Source organism: Hemicordylus capensis, chromosome 1 (assembly GCF_027244095.1).
Source record: "Hemicordylus capensis ecotype Gifberg chromosome 1, rHemCap1.1.pri, whole genome shotgun sequence".
NCBI classification, from domain to species: Eukaryota; Metazoa; Chordata; class Lepidosauria; order Squamata; family Cordylidae; genus Hemicordylus; species Hemicordylus capensis.
The window spans coordinates 311126981-311143211 of record NC_069657.1 but is presented as its reverse complement, the minus strand read 5'-3'; positions in this window follow the sequence as shown (position 1 = coordinate 311143211).

Below are 16231 nucleotides of genomic sequence, written 5' to 3'. Positions count from 1 at the left end.
TGATGAAACCGGTATGGAGAAATAGACCTGGGTATCCTCAGCATATTGATAACACACTGCACCAAACCCCCTGATGATATCTCCCAGCAGTTTCATGTAGATGTTAAAAAGCATTGGAGACAATATGGAGCACTGTGGAACTTAGCTTTCGCTTTACAGAGTAACAGTATCCAAGTGACACCATCTGGAATCTGCCAGAGATGTAGGAACCACTGTAAAACAGTGCTACCCATTCCCACCTCCCTCAAGTGACCCAGAAAGATACCATGTGTTACTAGCAATGCTTTCCTGCCGGCTCTTAGGAGCTCCCTCGTTTGTGTTTGAGTCTCCAGATTTGGAAATATCACTCTGGACATGCTTAGGAGCCTCACAGTATCACAAGCTCTCCATTTATAGCACATGGGGACAGGCCACTTAGTGACAGTGGGCCAGTCACCCCTAGATTTGGCTACTAACAAGGAAATTGTAAAGGGGAGCAGATGCACACCCTCCCTAATGCTGAGATATCCTAAGTAGACCCCAGAAATGATTTAAAAGAAGGTTAACTTTCTGTCAAGACACTCTACCCTCCAAGTGAACTGCCACCCCTCCTCTCCTTTCGCAAAAGGATAGCAGCCCGCTAATGTGCCAATTAGCTCAACAGGAAGAACACTGATAAGGCTTGCGGAAGTAGATCTCCCCCCTCACAAAAGAGGTTGAGTCAGTACTAAAAACCTAAGAGATGCACCCATTAAAAGTACTGATTGGATTACTTGACCTTCCACCCATGCAGATTTCCCTTCTCACATCTATGCACTGGTTTCATTTTTAAAAAGCCTTGGCATACCTCAGCAATTCCCACATTGTTACACTCAGGAAGAAAGATCAGCAACAATGGGATCCTTGCTGGTCCCACCCAACACACCTGTCTGACAAAAAAGGTCCCTGGAATCAGCATTCTCTAGTTTTTTTCAGCTGTGTGCAGAATGCGTTTTGTTCTGGGCGTCAGTAGCAAGGTAGTGTGTGCACCCATGCATTCAGAGTCGGACCTTCCTGATTCAGCCTGAACAGGATCTAAAATTACCTGAGCGGACATTAAAAAGCATGTGGTCATGCACGCACACGCATGCCTTAGAGGGAACACTGCTTGGAATGTGCCTCCAGGAAAGGTATTTGAGTCTAAGAAGTCCCAGTTACATGATCCATTGTGCTCCTTGTGATCTTTGTGCTCCCTACACACCAGCTACCTTGGAGTTACCAGCAGGTTTGGGGATGATTGTCCACAAGCCACCACGTGCTACTCTCCAGATTGGCTTTCTTGCCCAGCCTGATCTGTCCAGTCTTCCTCACTAACATAGGAAGCTGGTTCCATGGAGGAAGCACCCACCTGGATTCACCTCTACCAACTAACCCCTCTAACCTTCTTGCATCCGCCTTGGCCCGACCTGTTCCTGAGGGAAAAAGTTCACCAGTAGTTCCCAGAGCCCTTCGTCCAGACCAGGTGATATGAGTCTTTGTTCCTCATTGGGCCCAAATTCTATCTCTGTTCCCCTTCTTCTAACCACCACCTTCTCTAAAATTGCTCACCTGGGAACTTACATAATTAGGTCTCTAAGTTAAAATGCCTCATTGGAGTTAACACATTTTTGATAGTAATATTGCTTTAACCACACCTCTCTCTCCTCTGTACCCCTCCCTACAATAAATATCTTCATTTTATTTTGGAAACTTGAGTCTTGTCTCAGTCCAGAAATTTCCTAAGTCCACAACTTTGCACGAATTAAAACTTACATTAAACTGTTCCTTTCTGAGCTAATTTTCCCACATAAGCCCAAAGGTAGATTTTGGGGTGTTCGCCAATCACCCCGGAGCAGTTTCATTAACACATGGTCGATGGTATTGAAAGCCACCAAGAGATCCAAAAGGGTCAGCAGAGTTACGATCCATCTGTCGATAGCCAATTGGAGAGCATCTATCAGGCTGAACAAGGCAGTCTCATACATAACCGAAACATAGAAAACAAATATTTAAAAGAACAGGGCCATCCCACCAGTGAGGTGGTCCCAGGCACCTGATTGCAGTGGGGAGAGCCACATGCCAACACCCCCCCCCCCCGCACACACACACACACAGCCACGCTAGGGGCACCTCACTGGGTTTTACTTTGCTTTGCGGCCACTAATCTTCCTGCAATTCCTGTCTTTTGAAATGGCAGGGGGATGGGAACGGTGCACCAGGAAATGTGAATTCACACTTCCTGCCATTCAGTTCCATGTCCCTGCTTTTTTAAAAGGCAAGAAGAATGTGAGAACAGCAATCAGTGGCGGAGGAGGTGAGCACCAGTCCTGGCACATGCCGCCACCAGGTAAACATAGGAAGCTTCCTTATACTGATTCAGACCATTGGTCCATCTAGCCCAGTATTATCTACAGTGACTTGCTGCAGCTCTCCAAGATTCCAGGCAAGAATCTCAGCCCTGCCTGGAGATGCCAGGGATTGAAACTGGGACCTTCTTCATGCAAAGCAGCAGAGCAAAGCAGAGCCCCTGGTGGCGCAGTGGTAAAACTGCCGCCCTCTAACCAGAAGGTTACAAGTTCGATCCTGACCAGGGGCTCAAGGTTGACTCAGCCTTCCATCCTTCCGAGGTCGGTAAAATGAGTACCCAGAATGTTGGGGGCAATATGCTAAATCATTGTAAACCGCTCAGAGAGCTCCAGCTATAAAGCAGTATATAAATGTAAGTGCTATTGCTATTGCTAAAGCAGATGCTCTACCAGCTGCAGCCCCATCCCCATGCTGGGGATGTGGGGCAGGGGAAGGATGCAGCCCCATCCCCATGCTGGGGATGTGGGGCAGGGGGAGGAAGAGGAAAGTGAGGGGCAGGGGATGAAAAGTCTTCTATGTAGTGCTTTATGGATCATGGCGATGGGTGTCTGGATCAGGGAAAGGAGAGAGAGAGTTCAGGTGGGTGGGGGCATGAAAAATCCTCCATGATGCACTTTGCATGCCATAGGGATGGGTTTCTGGAAGTGGCGGAAGAGAGGATGAATTGTGTGACTAACTTTGTGTGCCATAAAATTGGGGGGCGGGGTGGGCTCACCAGCCTGCCTCAGGCACCAGATGTCTGCAAAAGAATCTGTGCAAGGGTAAGCAAATGAAGGTGAAGATACTATGGTGCTAATATTACAGAACTCAGTAAAAGCCAAGTAGAAAAGGATACAAGGATTCAGAAAGTATAATTATCCTATTGTATTTGATTGGTTCTGCTTAGAATTCTCTCTCTCTCTCTCTCTCTCTCTCTCTCTCTCTCTCTCTCTCTCTCTCTCTCTCTCTGAAGCTTGGATATCCTGGATTAGGACCTGTGAAATGGAGGTTAGGTGGGAATGTTAATAATGGAAAATGACTGGAAGTAATTAAGATTTCTGAAGACATTTGAAGCAGGAAAGTGGGTTGGCATGGTACATGAGCATATGTGATTAACATTCCATGACAAACAGTATTTTGTATAGCCCCACAAAATGTATATCTCATGTGTATTTGCCAGTTCTAGGGGGGGAGTGGGAAATGGTTCTCTCTTTTCCAGTCTCTTTCTCTTGGCACTAGACACAACTTCGTTTCCAGACATATGCTGTCAATCAGCATGCATGGTTCATTTTGTCACTGAAAACCAGAACTTTCTAAGCATTTACCCTTTTCAGGAGAACAACACATCAGACAAAGCTGATAGAGTGAGCATCTACCATGAGTGCTAATGATCACAGCCAGGTGCATAAGGAACAGCTTTCTCAAGCAATCACGATGAACACCAGACCGTCTTAATTTCACATAAGAAACAGCAGGCTGAACTTAATCTGTGCTCTGGCTCACCAGCCTCAGAACATGCTAGAATGCCAGGTTCAGTCCTGGAAAATGCCAAGTAATAATAGAGAGCCACATACCTCTGGGCACATGTACATTTCTGTCACCACTAAGAAATAACAGCACCACCACCTCTGGATTATTAGGGGACAATCCTTTGACAGATGACACGGGGTGGTTTTGATGATGGTTTAAGCCCTGGAACATGTTGTTATATAAATTAACCACTGACTGGGGGAGACCCAACAATACTAAGTCAGATTCCAATGTGTTTTTGGAAGAATGTATTCTGAACATTTAAAAGCCAAGCCAAGGTACCCTTTTTCTTTTCTTTTCTTTTCTTTTTCTTTTTGCTCTTCATAGCTCAGATCATCATGAGTTAAGCTCAGAGAACAAGCATGGCAGGTCCCCTGCTGAATCCATTAGGGATATGATGTGATCTACTCCCCTATTTTCTATCCTGGCACTTTCTCCTTCAGAGGATCATTTTGACAGCTTAATGGAGCAAAGCAACAGCATTTCCCAACAACCGCATGGCATTCCCTCATTAAATTGGTCTATTTTCAAATATTTTTCCAATTGACCCTTCACACCACTGTTTAATCATTTCCTTATATAAGTAATGGCAGCTACTCTGTAATTTCTCTCTTTATTTTGTCCCTAAGCCTTCAAAAACAATCCAGTTCTCCTGGCATAATCCTAGGGGGGGAAGCCTCCTGAACTGAGTGAACTTGTGAAAATATCTGTGAAGATGTCTCCTGTTTCAGTTTCTACTTCCTTCCACTCTTTTTATATGTTTTCTCTGGCCCGGATACCATGCCAGATTTACAAGCAAGTTATTTCTGCTGTTATCCACATTCTTCATCTCACACCTTTGTGAGCCAATTCAAATGTTCAAGAAAAAGCACATGGTACAGTCCTCCTGGGACTCCACTACCACTTCAGAGTGTTTGAGGGGGGGCAGCATGTTGAAATGCTTTGAAGACCTTCTAGTCTACCCTCTTCCAGGTAAATGGAGTTCTGGGAGCTTTCAAATATCCCGCCCCCTCATACACATAGAATACACACTGCATTCCGGACAAATAGACTATTGGGAGGGCTATACTGCCTGCTGTCCATAAACACACAGAAGTGTTCTCCACAAACAAAGCACATTTTTTGCACATTTCCCCCCTTGGTTAGAGGTAATATCCAGAGGTAATTTTATTATTGTACTTAACAGCTTTCAGAAGGTAACTATAACTAAATAAATAACTATTTGATTTCTGTCATAATCATGGCAATGGTATAAGGAAAAGGAACAGAACATTATATGATGTTCTGTTCCTTTTCCTTATACCAATGTATCTTCTTTCTTAGTCTTCTTCCAGATTTAGACTGTACAACTGAAACTTGTTTCATACTACACTGAGGTTTAGATTACTATTAACCAATTAACAGGACGTTTCTGAATAAGCTCAGAGGTCTCATCACTAATTCACAAATTATGTATCTGTTCTATGAGCAGCTTTGAGCAAATCTTGTGTGTGCAAAACACACTTTACATGTGGAATAAGGAAGGATGATCCCCTAAATCTTAGTTTTTTAAGCAGCATTGCATACATTTTGAACTATTACAGTATGTCAGTGAAACGTTCAATGATTAGGGCTTAGGGTGTAATCCTGATGACATTTCTCAGAAGAGCTGACAAGCATGAGTATAAAGATCACTATAGTAATCCATGGGCTGCCGTGTGTCTTTGTGTGCACTCAGCTACTTCAGCACTAAAGAGTGCATTCATCAGCAGTAGAGGAAAACAAACCTTCATACACATTCAAGCTTTGTTGAGTCTATCACATTGAAATCCATTGATGTCTAGCATTTAATGGCTGAAAATTGATATAGTGTAATTTTTGTTTGCGGTTCAAAATGCATTTCAAAATGAAATTTTCTTTTTTGTTGTGTGTCACAAGAAAAAAAATTGAGACTTCAGGCTCTTCAACATTCAGGCTGTGTTTGCTTTGTGAAAATGGTTTTGTTTCCATTGTACTGTTGCAAAACTATAATTCAAATTTCTAATCCAAATCCATTTTAAAAGATGCAATCGAGCTTGAAGACATCTAGAGATACTGAGGAGGGACAGGAAGAGGGTAGTTTATCACACACTTTAATGGACACATAGAATCAATGTCCTGCGATCTCTCTCAAAGGTGATTTTCTTCAGACCACTGTCCCAAAGCACTTGCTACCCAAATCTTCTGTAACAAGTCATCACAAGGAAATGCACTGTACAATGAAATCATAGGAACATAGGAAGCTGCCATATACTGAGTCAGACCATTGGCCCATCTAGCTCAGTATTATCTACACAGACTGGCAGCAGCATCTCCAAGGTTGCAGGCAGGAATCTCTCTCAACTCTATCTTGGAGATTCCAGGGAGGGAACATGGAACCTAGATGCTCTTCCGAGAGTGGCTCCATCCCCTGAGGGGAATATTTTACAGTGCTTGCATGTGGTCTCCCATTCAAATGCAGCCAGGGCGGACCCTGCTTAGCTAAGGGGACAAGTCATGCTTGCTACCACAAGACCAGCTCTCCACCTGAAAATGCACTTTTAACAAAAAGACCTATGTGCTATTGGACTAAAAGTGAAATTCTATCATGAGAACTCAGTCCAATATATGTCATGTTTAATAGGTGAATATGTATGGCTCAGGACAGACTTCTAACATGTAGAATGTACCCCTTGTAAATGAGGGCTGCTAGGGATGCTAATCTTGGCTGCTTCCACAGTGTTGGGACTGGCACTGCTATGTTTAGATGGCTAATGAGAAGGTGTTATCAGGCCCAAAACTTCAAGCTGCACTGGGCTGAAAATGCATAATAGGACTTTTCCTTGTCAAGAATTATATTAATATGGTTGCCCTTGGCAACAGCTTCACTGTGGGGCTAGACTGGAGTAAGTCTTGCATAAGAGTTTTGATACTTGTTGTGCCATTGAGTCGGTTTCAACTCCTGGTGACCAAAGAGCCCTGTGGTTGTCTTTGGTAGAATACAGGAGGGGCTTACCATTGCCTCCTCTCACGCAGTATGAGATGATGCCTTTCAGCATCTTCCTATATCGCTGCTGCCCGATATGGGTATTTCTCATAGTCTGGGAAACATACCAGCAGGGATCTGAACCAACAACCTCTTGCTCTCTAGGCAAGTTACTTCCCCACTGTGCCATTAGGTGGCTACTTTAACTCTCAGGCAAATGCCTGAAAGAAGCAGGGTCTTCTGTCTTGTGGCACACCTTTTACATAATCTATTGCCAGAGAAAGCTCATCAGGCCAGTTCAATTGCAATTTTTAGCAAACAGTTAAAATCTTTCCTTTATTTACACAGGCCTTTGGGATGCTAACATAGCAAGGAACACTGCAAGGAAGCTGCTCATAAGGACGGATGTTCCTTTGCTTTGTTCTATGCTTTAATGGTTTTTCTTAGTTTAAATACGTTAATTCTTTTTTAAAATGTTTTTTAAAAACCTCCATGTGAGTTATCTGAATATGAGGGGGAGGGAGAGAGAGAGAGCCAGCCTTAGGCTAGGCTAGGCAGCAAAGTTCAGCTTAATTAGCCTGAAGGGATCGCAATCAATAAAGTATGGCCTCAATTGAACTCCAAGCATTGCTGTTTGTTAAATGCTGCGTTCTCAGTTTTACTGGCAAGTACTTCTGAAGATGAAAATGGCACATAGGCATCACGCTTCCCTGGAAATTTAAGTGGTGGGCGTGGGGGTGATGTTCCTAAATATGTTGTTTTAGCAAATGTACATATAAGCCATTTAGAGGACTAATTTTTACGACTGCTACAAATTACAATCAACTCGTTTTTACATCCACTGCAACCTTGTTTTAGGAAACCTCTCCGTGTATATTTTCCTTCCCCTGCCTTTCCATTTAGTTATTACTGCCTTGGCTGTGCTATATCAATGTGTTTGAATTAAACCTGAACCAATACAAATATTAAACCTCTACCTAGTGCTTCCCAATGGAAAATCTGCATTGGTTTAAACAATACTGGGTGAATCCTTTTTCATTAAAGAAAAACACTGAATCTATGCAGGGCATAATTGGCATGCCTTACTTTTCTATGTGAGTTTGCTATTTGTGGAAAAGACAGTGAAAACATTTCTTGTGCTGTATTTGGCATGTCACACACCAGCTCATGTTTTAATTTAGAATTACACATTTAACCATTTAAAGGGTAAAAAAAAAAATTAGAAACATGGCTTTTATAAAAAGCTTAGTTCCTGAATATATTACAAATGAACTATCCACCCTGCCTTAATTAATCTGTGAAACACAGCTATATGGTTGCCATGTTCATTGGGCATTTTATAGGTGCACAGAAAGATAGACCATAGGGTTGTACACATGACCATGAGAGGGGTGGGGTGGGCGGGTGGAGGAATTCAGGGAAGAACCTATCTTCCCACCAGAAGATTGATCTCCTCTTTGGCACACCATTGCACACCCACACAATCCTTGCTGCTCTAAGCAGGGTGGATCATTGGGGGCCAGGAAAACAAGTCCTGGACTCCAGGAATCCCAAAATGCACTGTGCGAGCGGCACGGTGCATTGGGGGATTTCCCCATAAGTTGGGTTCCCCATCCACACTATCATGTAAATGCTGTGAAATATAGCAAGTGCTTGCTCCATCTCTTGAGTGTATGCTTTTGCCACTCCCTCCTAAAGCTGGGCAGGGCATGTACATACACTTGCAGACCACCTCCTCCAATTCTATTTTCTTTTCCTATAGCACTCCTGCACACTTCTGTGGTCCTGTACCACCACAGAACTGGGTTCATGTCCCTTCCCCCTTTGCACCCTTCTGCAACCTTGGCTTGGTGGTTCCTTTTTTGGAAAGCAAAGCACTATAGACTGATTCACCACCGCATGTTTCTATGCCTCCGTTATGTATGTGTGTACTTAACACCACCATTGCCCCCATCAGCCCACCCACCCCCCGCCTTGATATCCTGGGTTTGGTAAAATAGCAGCAGTACGATGTACTTTTTCACTAGAGTACTCCCTTCTACTGACATGAAGGTTTAAATCTCTAGCTGCTGGCTCCTATGAGAGCCAAGGAACATTTGACGACTATCTATTTCTATCTTTGTTTAAACTGCCCTGAGCTATTAAGACAGGGTGGTATAAAAATATAATTAAAAATTTAATCTAGGCTGCCAAACAACTTCCTCTGTACACAGGCACAGTTAGTGGGCTGGTTTCCTTTCAGTGATTTAAATGATCTTTTAAAGGGAGAGCTAATCTGTGTGAGCCAGCTCTACCACACGTCACCACCCCCAAGAGCAGGCACACTTGCACTGCTTGTGCAAGATATGTCCACACCAGTTTCTCCTCCTGACACAATATCTTGGCTCCCTGTACTCAATTCAGAAGGAAAGCTGTGAAGAAAAACTGCTGAATTTCCACAGATCAAAGACCAATCATGCAGAAAAATTACAGAAGGGGATGTATGTCATCTGGAAACCCAGCAACAGGGCCCATAGGAATTAGCAAAGATGGAATATATCACTGTAGGGGAGTACTCAGATTATATAGTATGCCATCTGAGTTGTAGAGGGGAAAGATGGGTTATGTGCCATATCAGCTACTACACACACAGAGAGGCTATCCTCCCCCCCCCCCGTTAAACAAGGTTAGTGAAGCATGCACACCACTAACCCTGTTTTTCGGATCGCGAGTCACCATGGTGCAGCTCCACACCACGGTGACTCATGAGGAGACCCCTGACTGGGAGGCTACAGCAAGCCTTCCAATGTTGGGGGACTCCTCAGAAGGTCAAGCCCGCTCTCCCTGCCAAACCCCATCCGGCTCTCCACACTGCTCATGTGGAGAGCCTCAGATACACACACAGAGTGAAGAGATGGTCCTTTGAGACATCTGGCCATGTGGTGATGTAAATTTCACCATCCCTTTCCAAAAGGTTGCAAAGCCAGCATAAGATTCGCCTCGTCAGGCATCCACATGCTAGAGAGAATAGACTCTCCATGCAGTTGCAGTCACTGAGACCTACTTCCCACATGACAGTAAATCACATGAAATGTGAATGCAACAAAGACATGGCTGCAAACAAGAATCATACAAGGACATTTCAGGGTGCCATGAATTGCTGCAGATTTCTGCTCAGTGTACACTTTGTAGCACACCATAGTTCATATCTGTGCAGTATGTGAAATGGCCCTGAGTTTTTAGGAGAACATGGGCATCTGAAGACACCACAGAGTTACTTCACATGACTATTTTAGATTTCCCAATTAACCGAATGGCTACATGCCTAAGCAGCTTACCAATTTAACAGAGCTTGTCATGTGAAAAATGGTGGTGGCACCTGGACATATGCTGAACCCATTCACAAAAGCCTCACCTGGAATAAATGCCTAGTCTTGTCTAGTGATGGAGGAAAGGTTGTGTGGATTGAATTACAGTGCATTCAGTGAAGAAAGCTCATTTATTTGGCATAGAAAATTATTTTCTTCTTTCATTTTTGTTTCTGAATATTTTTCAAAGAGCAGTGGTGTTGCCTCCCTCCCTTCCCCATCACCAGCTATATGAATGGGGTGAGTCATCTACAAACCCTGTGAAAAATGAAGGTAAGAAGTGAAGTGGCAACTATGCTGAATAGAAATTCAGACTTGCAGTGAATGATACATGAAGGCTTTCTGTTTATCTGAGAACACATCATATTAAAGCACCACCAAATCCTCTACTTAGTCTTTGAACAGATACGAAAATAAGTGTCCCCCCCACACCTGAAAGGTTTCTCTAACTTTTATTTTATTATTATTCATTCAGCCTCTCTTTTCAGTGAGAATATTACATGCCATACTGGATAATGTACTCATTCTTTAACCTCCAGAAAGCTGGAAAACAAGCTAGTTCAGAAAAGCATGGTGAGGGGACTTCAGTCATCCTGATTTCAGCAGAGAATGGACCATCTCATCATATTCCAATTACTCACACACTATCATTCAAGTTAATTACAAATAATCTGAATTGTTCAAATGATCATTTAACACGGAACGGGTATTCCAGGGTTGAGGGTTATGTTTTAAATGCCTAGTATTCATCCCATGTGTGTAATATTATTGGAAATCATATTAGTTTCACTAATATCCTTCCAATATAGGATCATTGAATTGCGTTTTTCCATGCTGATGAAGTAAATGTGAGATAAAACACTTTGCAGCAACAGCACCTGCCAGTCCTCTAGTGAGGAAAAAATGACTGAAGCCATCTGTCTTCACATAGCCAGCTACAAATGAATGATTAGTTTGGGGGAGAGAAAAAGCTCTCCATGATATATTACCACAAAACTAGGCATGTAGTGACAAGTTTTATACCTTTCCCTAAAGGACCAGCTAACATCAGATGTTGCTGAGGAATTATAGTATTAGATTTGAAACTGTGTTTAGACATAGCAATTCAAATGCAAAATACAGATTTAACTATTTTAAGCAATGCATTCCTCTGAAATAAGTCATTATTGTAATTTTAATGAAATATCATTTCATCTGTGTGCTTCCTTCACAAAGTCCACATCTCTTTCTTTATCCCATTATAACCCTGCAGGTCACTGGAGGCTGCAGGTCACTGGAGGTACACTGCCATCAAAAAACTGATGCCGACGGGGGGGGGGGGTAAGTGCACTCTCACCCCACTCTTAAAGGGAGACCTCCGCCTCCTTCGAACCGCCCCGCCACGGTTCTGTGCACATCCCTACCCCTTTGCAGTCCCCCAGACTAAGGGTGTGCAAACAGGTTCAAATTCAAACTGGTTCGGTTTGAAGTTGGACCAAACAGGCATTGCATTGCCAATGCCGGTCCGAGTTTGAACCAATTGAGCCTGGTTTGATTTGAACAGGCTTGAAGGCTCAAGCCTCCTTTTTAGGTGCTAGTGGTCATTTTGTGTCATTTGTCTCCCTTGATTTCATTTGCCAAGCTACTGCTTCACTGATTGGCCAGATGTCTCTGGCTCTCTGGTAGGATTTCCAGTGGTGTCAGTTATGAAGAACTGGCACCCTATTGGCCAGGGATGAGGGTAAAGGTGGGAGCTCCCAAAGGAGGGAGTGTCAAGTCTTATTTAAAGGCAAGACCTGGTCTTGCAAAAATCACTCTTGCTGCTGGCTGCTGCTGGTGAGAGTCTGGCTCTGCCTTCTTGTGGTGCCTGCCTACCTATGTGCTGGTGCTGGTGCTGGTGCGTCTCCCCAGTTCCCTCTGCCTACTTCTTTTCCTTTTTCCCCACTCCCCCCCCCCCACTCCTCCTTTGAAGTGACTTTCCCTGGCTCTGTGTGTGTGTATGTGTGTGTATGCATGTGCCACTGCTGGGTTGTTTTTTTCCTGAGTGAATGACTGACTGTCTCTCTCCTCGCCTCTCCTGCTGTGTGCTCACTGCCTGAGGGCTGGGGCTGGGGGGCACAGGCCCTCTGGCCTGAGAGGCCTCTCTGGCCCATTACCCCTTGGTTCACCACCACCCTCTTCCTTCCTTCCTTTTTTACTGACTGGCTGCTGCTTTTCTGAGCTGAGTAAGAGTCCTCAGAAGCTTCATTTGCTTTATTTCATTTTGGGGTTGTTATGGGGGGGGGGTTTGGGGGGGGTCCTTGTTTTCTCTGGAGCAGATGCTTTTCTTTTTTAACCCTTTTCCTGCTGTGCTTAGCACATCGCCTACTCCAGAGTCCAGTGCAGTGGCTGCTTCCCCTCTGCCTCTTTCCCTCCCTTCCCTTTTCCCCCTCACCCATTTCTCCAGCACAGTTTCCCCACCAGCTTTTCATTTTATTTCATGCAGTGTTTCTGTTTTAATTTGTTTGTTTGGGTGGGTAGCCAGAAAGCTGCCCATTCTGCCCTCCCCCCACCCTGGCTGTGCTCACATGCTGCCAACCTGCCACTGGTTAGGTAAGGTTTTTAATATCCTGACCATTGTGTGAGGCAGAAGATTCTTCAGGAGGAGAAAGTGCTTTATTTTTGATGCCCCCTTTGTCCTTAGCTTTCATTAAATAGGGCCTCTTTTCTTGTTTGGATTAGGGGAGGTATTTTTTCTGTGTCTTTGGGTTTGTTTGTTTTTTTAACAGGTTGTCTCTTTTTTTTTTTTTCAGGTTGTTTCTTGTTTTTAAAGGTTCCCCCTTATTTGTCCCCTGCATTGTATTTTATTGTATTTATTGTGTGTGTGTGTGTTAGTTTAAAACATTTTTATACTACCCAAAACTTGTGTCTCTGGGCAGTTTACAATTAAAAACATTGAAACATTAAATCAATTAAAAATTAAAACCATTTAAAACATTAAAATAATTAACATTAAAATCATTTAAAATCCAACATTAAAAATATTAAAACTATAAATCTAATTTGAAGCCTGGGTGAATAAATGTGTCTTCAGTGCTTGTTTAAAAGTTGCCAGAGATGGCGAGGCTCTCATTTCAGGCTCTTATTTCTTATTTATTGTGTTGTGTTGCTGTTGTTGTGGGTGGATAGGTGTGGTTTAATTTAGGGTTTTTTGGATAGGGGATTTTTGTATTTCCTCCCTACATTTTTTTTTAAAGTTTCTTATTTTTAAAAAAAAGCCCACACCCACAGGGGTCATGTCTGAGCCATGTGTGGTGAGCCGTGCTCACAGCAGGATGGCAGGCAGAGGTGGGAGGGGTTCCCAAACTGGTGCAGGAGGCCAGGGTGGGAGGACAGTGCCCCACAGATCCCCATTGGTGAGTTCTTGACCCCAGATGAGGAGGTGGCATGAAGGCTCTCCTATCCGGAGGAGCCTGCTGCCACTGAGCCAGGTCCAGGACCAGTGGCAGGTCCATTGGGTTCACCGCCAGTGCTGCCGCCCCATGTGGAGCCTGGCAGTGCGGGGGGCTCTCCTGTCAAGGAAGCTGCTTCTGTGGCGGGGGTGGAGGGCAGGGGATTGATGGCTGGCAGTGCAGCCAGATTTCCCCTCCCTCTTGTGCCCCCCCAAAGCTCCTTTTGCCACTCAGTGGGGGCCCTCCTGATGATGCCCAGGTCATGGCAGAGTCCAGTTCTGGGTCTCCCCAGTCTGGTTCCAAGGAGGAAGGGTCAGCTGCTGAGGTGGAGGCATCCCCTCAGCTGAAGCCAGGGCCTTATTCTTCTGAGCAGGGTGGAAGGGGGTGGGTGATGGTGGCAGGTGAACACCAGCAGGCTCCCTAGTGCCACTGTCACCAAAGAGGCCCAAGAAGGCATCCAGGACATCTGAAGTCACCCAGAACAGCAGCGTTTGGCGTCATTTTGAAATCGCTCTAGATGACCCAATGGCTGCTCGCTTGTTCACTGCAGGGCACAGGTCAGTTGGGGCAAGGATGCTAAGCATCTGGGGACAACCTCCATGTGGTGAAATATGCGACAGCATCACCCAGATCTCCTTGACTCCGCTGGCAGCGCTAGCACGCTTAGTGTGCCTGCAACTAGCGCCGACAAAGACACTGTGAAGGCCCTCCTGAAGCAGGGCACGCTGCCGGTAAAGCGGTGGACACAGTCGTCAGGCAGGAAGCATCCTGGTCATGTGGACCAACGTCTCCTCACTCGCCTCATAGGGGAGATGATGGCCACTGACGACCAACCTTTTCAAGTGGTCAAGAACCCCAGCTTCCAACGGCTTATCCAGACACTCGCGCCTGACTATACCATCCCCTCAAGGACCATGTTCAGCTGGACTGTGGTCCTCTCCCTGTATGCGAGATGCAGGGAGCTTGTGTCAGCTATGCTGTGTGCAGTGCCGGCTGGCATCAGCATGCATTTCACCACTGATCTCTGGAACAGTGTGAGTGGAATGCATGCTGCTTTCCTGGCCCTGACTCCTCACTAGTGGGGCCCTGAGTTCATAGAGAATTCACAGCAATTAATGTCACACACTTTTCCGTCCCCTTCTGAATGGGGGAGGGATTCCTATTCATTGCATTGAAACAAGCTAAAATCTTTTATAATATATATTAAAAACCATGAACCCCACCAGCCTGGGGCAATCAGGGTGAGTTGTGACCATACCTGCCTTGTCCCCAAACCCACTTTGGTGCCCAGGCACCCCCCGGGGGGCAGTTGCGCATCCTCATGTCCCCATTATTCCCTTTGGGGGAACTGCAAAAAACAGAAAAAAATCTTCAAAAAAAAAAATAATCTAAAATTGCAGTTGTCTGATTGCTTTGGGGCTTGTTGGGTAGTAGTCACCCATGGATGCCTACCACCCACCCTGGTTTTGTATCCCTAGGTGCTCTGCATAGGGAATAATGGGCTGGTTTGAGTCCCCATTATACCCTATATAGAACCATTTAGAATTGGTTTGAGTTGGGTTTGAATTTGAACCAAACCGGGGGGGGGGCAGTTTAGCAAAAACAAAAACAAACCTACCCACCCTGGTTCAAATTGGGTTTGAATTCAAACCAAACAGGCTGAGCCGGTTTTGTGCACACCCCTACCACAGACTGCAAATCATGATTGTCTGGGAACAACCCAGGGACTCCAACGGAAACTGCAGGTCTGTTTGAAGGTACGTCTGAAGGCAACCAGAGTCAGGTGTCTAGAGCACCCAAGAAAGGGAGGAATCACCCAATGCACATCACAAGTCATCACAAGGGTGCATTGTGGGATATCCAAAGGCCAGGCATTCTTCCTCCAGCCTCCCTGCTACCACACAGCTTGCCGCCGTGGCACTCATCTGCAAGCACTGTGCAGTGAGCAGGGTTTCAGCCCAGATCATATGAGGGGAGGCAGGAGTTCCTCCCCAACTCCAAGGAAAGGGGTCATGTGCACTATCTCCTAGACTTGAAGGGGACCCTTGTCGGGAATCCAGGAGCTAGTTGCAGAAAATCCAGAGGTAGAGCACCCACAAGAATGGCTGTTTTGCCTCTGCAGGAAGATCTCCAGTTAGATAAAACCCACCACTTTGCTAGGCAAATGGTTCCATTAAGAAGTTTCTCCTAATATTCAACTGAAATCTAACCTCCTATAATTCAAGCTCATTAGACCTAGTCCTGACCTATGGGCAGGGGCAGAACTACTGGTGTTCATAGCCCCTTGAACCCAGGTCCATCCTCCCCAGGGACCCATTCACTCCTGCCTCCCCCTACCTGCACCTCCAGCCTGGCCATCTCCTCCTTCTCCCCTCTCCTTCCTCCTGCCTGTGTGATACTTGGAAGCACTTCTAAGCATTGCATGGGCAGAGAAGGAGAGGAAAAGATTATTTATTTATGTATTTATTTATTTATAAAATATTTCTATACCGCCCAAAACTTGCATCTCTTTAAAAGATTAGGTGGTGGATAAGACAAGGAGAGGTGGCAGTGGGTTGAGGTGGACCAGGCAGGCAGCTGAGGCAGAAGCAGCAGAAGGTGAGTGGGCCCCACGTATG